Raw genomic sequence first — 5,347 nt, forward strand, 5'->3', positions numbered from 1 at the left:
AATTATTTACACTGATAAACTTTTGAGATGTTTTCAGTATTTTCCAAGTTTCACACCACTGTATGGATATCCTTTTCTATGACAAATCTTGATCGTGAAAACACTTACTATCTGCACTCCATCACTGATATTTTACTGCTTCCTGCAGGGCCTGTCATAGCATTGTTGGCAGGAACAGATGAAAAATGAAATTAATGTCTTGAGGTTTTTAACAGCAAAATGATTAAGGTAAGATTATTTGGTCTGGAAAATAAAATATTTTGTCAATTTTCAATGAATTTTATTCAATAGGTTATACTGAAAATTAATGTTATATTTTTATTTTTTGTTTTAAGACCTGTTTATGTCATAATGATGTTCAATATATTTCTAATTTCTGATAAACTGTATTGCAAACTCAGTAATTTAAAAATTTTAGATGGTAGTGTTTTTTTACCTTCCTTGTGAAACTGAGCATACTTTTCAAAGTTCTGTGGAAGAAATTTTCAGTTCATCTTAAAAATGTTTGAGAATAGTTATACTCTCATGGCTCCATAATTTTACTCACAGTATAAGTTTTCAGAGAAGTTTGTTAATTAAATAAGATTTCAAATCTTGCATTTCTTCTAGGATACAATAAATGCTTACTCCCAGTTCACTTAGGTCTAAAAAAATCATTCTGATATTAAAGAAGATTGTCTTCATTTAAATTGTTAGTAATTTGCTGCTGTAGAAAATAGACTGGACTGAAATGAGACTGTATTTTAAGATCTAATCTGGGGGGAAGGGCAGAATAGAACCAATAGTAGTGCATTTCAGTAACATAGAATAGTAGGTAATGGGGTACCTGCTATTTAAAAAAAAAAACAAAACATAGTTTTGTTTTCTTTTATGTTGCTAAATATTTTAGAAGAACTGTAGCTTTTTAATTTTGGTCATATTAATTCTTGAAATACCTGGTTTTAAAGTGGTTAGTGTTGGAGGCAAGTAAGCTCTTACTGGGAGAGCTCATTCACATACTTAGTCCTTAATTATTCTTTGGATAACCTGTGTTTTATTTTCTACAACTAATATATGATGATTTCTTTAAAAAGTGGTGAAGGTAATTTTTTTTTAAACTTGGTTTCATTCTTTAGTGTTAAGTAGGCCTGGAAGCTTTCTCTTGTTAATTATTTTGCATATGTATCAGATGCTTCCTGTAAACTCTGGTGTAGGCAACAATTTGGTAATCATTACTTAGAATTATTACAGTGTATCTTTTCTCCATTCAAGGAGTATAGGCATACTTTGCTTTACCCTGAGAAGTTTTGCTTTGCTATTTTCTCCTCAGATTTTTGTTTTGCTATTTTCTCCTTAGATTTTTGTTTTAATTTTTTTTATATTGTAGCATCTCTGTTAAAGATTTAGGACAACACTTACGAATAGTTGAGAGACTTTTTATTTAAAGGATTTGAATAAGTTGTGCAAATAGATCAAAGTGATGAAGTTCAGATGATCTCTTCTAAAACTTTGATTTAACAGTTGAGAAAACCAAGGTACCAAGATATTAAGTGATTTACGTAAGGTTTCTCTAATGCCAGTAATTGTCCTGTAGCTTTGAAATGTGTTTTCTGAATTTGTGGTGCAATTGTAGGTACTTCATTCTCTTGTTTTGTTCTACTTTTTTCCCCCTCCCTTTTGGATGTGACTCTGAGGAAATAAGTCCTTACCTCCTCTCTCTCCTAGTCTTAAAATGAATATATATATATTTTAAACTGTCACGATGGCCTCGTGGTTATTTTGCCATTATTATTATTATTTTAGTTCATGTGCTACGCTGAAGGAACATAGGCAAGGTGCTCTTTGGTCATTAGCAAATTTCTTTTAGAAATTTAGGATATCATAGGTTATATTTCCTGGAACATGTAGCTTGGTCATTTTCTCTCTTCCCTTAATTATACTGTTTGAAAGTGGCAGTGTTTTTAGGGTGATTAGATTTCTGCAGCGTTGTTATTTTTCTTCATTTGTCCTTTTTTTTTTTCTTGCTTTCACCATTCCTTAGCTATATTTCTAAATTTTAATTTTGGTTAGAGTATTGACTTTCATTTAAAAGTAGGCTTTCTAAGTTAAATTTTGTTTTCAAGAATTATTTTAATAATATATGTATTTTCCATGTTTTTATGACTTTTATAATAACGCCCTTAAATATAGCGTATTTGGGTGAGTATTCATAACATTTGCTTTAATATATAAAATGTCATGATTAAAAAATAAGCATGAGGCTAATTGTAAGGCAACATAAGTAGAAATGTAGTTGTGTTGTCCGGTAATTATTAATTTGAAAACATCACTGTTTTCTCTTTCTTAGCTATTCATTTCATTAAGTTGGTCTACTTAGTTAATTAGAATTCTGATATTATCTTCATTGTGTTATAGGCTTAAGAACTACTTTCTAATACAATCATAAAAGTACTTAGTGTGATTTTGAAGACTTTTCCTTCTACAGTGCTAAATTAAAACCAAAAAAATTTGTGATAGTCTTTACTCACATCAATTGAGTAATTGGATTAAGGTCCACTGATGTGGGGGAGTTTATGGCATCCTTCTTACCTGCTGTGTGTTTAACATACAGCCCAATTGTTTAACCGTAGGTGGCACTGGAAATTTACATGAATGTGTGAATGAATGACTGAATGAACAGTTTGAGATTTCTTCTGTGAAGTGCTCATGTAATACCAATACAGTGGATATAGAAGGCAGTCCATCTTTAGTGTTTCATTACACTTCTAGTTTACTTTAGTAATGATTTAAGAAATTTAAATGAATGAGAAATGCATAGGAGTGTTACAGTAGGTATTGGCTAGGTACAGTGGAGTATGATGGGAATTTTGCGTTCTGTTTAGCATGCTATCCTGTGTGAAAGAAACTGAAATCCAGTATTGTGGAGAGTATGTTAAAGCCACCTCTGAAATGGAGACTACCTTTAAAATAACTTAAGCAACATGAGTTTAAGATTTAGTTATTAATAAAGTAATGAAAAGTATATATACTACAAGATTTTATAGCTATATCACATTACAGTTTATTTATGGCCACATGGCCATATGCTCAGTGAGGAACAAAGTCCAATTATGATTTTTCTTGAGTACTAACCATCAAATTAAAGTGACATATTAGAAGTATGCTTACTAAATATTTTATTTGTAATATATTTTAATATCTTCTTTCCCAACTATAGTGGGGAAGTTAACATGTGACTTTGTTGGGGGTGGTTACATTGTTACATTTAGAAACTGGACAATTTACTTTTCTAATTTGCCAAGAAAAAAGAAAAAAAATACCAGCTGTATAGTAGAGGGGAACTTATTTGCTTATAGTTTGACCAACTTAAATATGAAGGTATTAGTATATGTTACTTTATTTGAAATCAAAATTTTAGGGAAGTTATTGAGTTTGGGATATTGTGGCATCTTTACATACTTTGTAAATATATGCAATTTAAAGAGATACATGAAATAAGAGTGTTTTTCTTGTATTAATACATTGTTTGATTTTTATCATAATAAACCAGTGAAACATCTAAGATTTAATAGATACACTCTTTCATGCCTTGTGATTAGTCTTCCACATTTTTGTAAATTTTATTTATATTTTGAAAAGTGGTGGAGAACAGTGGGTTAAAATAACTCTATCATAGTGTTTCTTTACTTGTCTGTTTCCCCGTGCCCTGCTTTGTCACAGATGTTAAGTTTTATGAACATGAGTGGGCTTTGTTGGGTTTAGAACTAAGTGTACAATGCCCTGAAATCTTAGATGGATACCACGTTATAAGTTTGATAACTGTATAATGGAGAATTATATCTAGAAGTTGAAATTATCTCTGTTAGTATCAGGGTCTTGGGAGGAGGGGTTAGACTTCAAAGAAGACTTCAAAAAGAAGTTGACAAGGTTTGGGAGACTGAATTTTAATTTGCTTGTTGAACAAAGGTGGAAGGTCATTTGAAGCGTATATAGACGTAAAGGTATGCAGCAATTCTGTTATATTCAGGGGTCTAAAAGTAGTTTGGTGTTGATTGGATAAAAGGTGGACATTGCTGTTGGTATGGGGGCAGTGGTGGTAGGAGGCACTACAGATATCTGTACAGGTAGGAGACAATCTAGTGCATGTGAAAAACAAGAAAAACCTGGCGGAAAAAATTCATCCTGGGTATATTCATTAGCAAGAATATTTTTAAAATCTACATCTGCTGTGTCTGTAAAATGACTGACAGTTGTACTGTAGTTAAAAAATACACATTTGTATAAATATAGTGACACTTAGAGTCTGGCGGATGGATTGCCCAGTTGTCCAAAAGTATAGTTGAGTATTAGATTGGATTCTGACTTTCTGCTTAGGAAATTGAAATAGGATTTTATAAAGATCCAATTTACTTAGAAAGGAAAAGGCAAAGGGAAAGATGGGACAACTAGAAAAACAGAAAAGAGATGTTAAGAAACGTGAGTTGTGTTTAAGCAGTTATGTGCCAAGTATGGAAGAAAAAAAAGGTGGAGGGCACTTCGTGAATGACAGGTGTCTATGGAGAATGTTTTGCTATATACAGGGAAAATCTTTAACCAATTTGCTTTTGATTCATAGCAATTCAGATCATATACGAGAAAAAAAGTTTCTTGTTTCTTAAATTCGTTCAATATGTAGACCTTTCTTGCTTTCTTGGCATATGAAAAGATATACTTATTTGTAATTTGATAAACGAGTGATTTATACAATGTGTGTGTGTGAATTTAATGCTGTTCAAACACTAAAGTTAGGTATATTGTCAAAACATTGTTATGCTATGTCAGTGAAAATTAAAACTTACTATTTATTTGTTAGTGGATTCTCTGTTATGTAATTTTTTGCTGAATTTTGGCTGATTGTTGATATAAAGCAGGATTTTTCATCATTTATAAATATTTCACATAAGAATGAATCTTAATTAATACCCTTATCAAATTGAGATTAATTTTAAAAGACTGAAAATATGGTACTGTTTTTTCATTTAGAAAATGAGATTAAAAATCTAACTTGCATTTTATACTGATTTGTGCAATTATTGGCTACTTGTGTAAAGAAACATTAAAAAATTGAACAGCTGAAGTGACATTAAGCGACAGATGGGGATTTAAAATAAAAATATTCACTGTGTATTCTTTATTTAAGTGCTATTCATAATTTGGTAATACCAGTTGTATAACTCAAGGTTGAATTCAATATAAAAAAGGAAGCATAAGAAAAGTCCAATTTCTTTAAAATTGATATCTATATTATGGTATGAATTCATGATTTGTTTTTAAAGTGAGAAATAATCTAAGTGTTGCATACTGGTTTTTTTTTTTTTTTTTTTTTTTT

At 30.7% G+C, this 5,347-nt stretch overlaps 1 protein-coding gene across 5 annotated transcripts in view; it reads left to right on the forward strand.

Moving 5' to 3' along the window:
• Positions 1-5,347, forward strand: part of NOVA1 (NOVA alternative splicing regulator 1) — a 154,435-nt gene that overhangs the window by 8,359 nt on the left and 140,729 nt on the right. For 2 of the 5 annotated variants that reach the window (XM_017895904.1, XM_017895905.1), the window contains exon 3: positions 149-228. The exons of the other annotated variants lie outside the window; for them this stretch is intronic. The gene's annotated coding sequence lies outside the window, so the exon portion shown is untranslated. The remainder of the gene's footprint in view (positions 1-148; positions 229-5,347) is intronic. 5 annotated transcript variants of the gene reach the window in all.

This window comes from Rhinopithecus bieti, unplaced genomic scaffold (genome assembly GCF_001698545.2).
Source record: "Rhinopithecus bieti isolate Rb0 unplaced genomic scaffold, ASM169854v2 scaffold_21703, whole genome shotgun sequence".
NCBI classification, from domain to species: domain Eukaryota; kingdom Metazoa; phylum Chordata; class Mammalia; order Primates; family Cercopithecidae; genus Rhinopithecus; species Rhinopithecus bieti.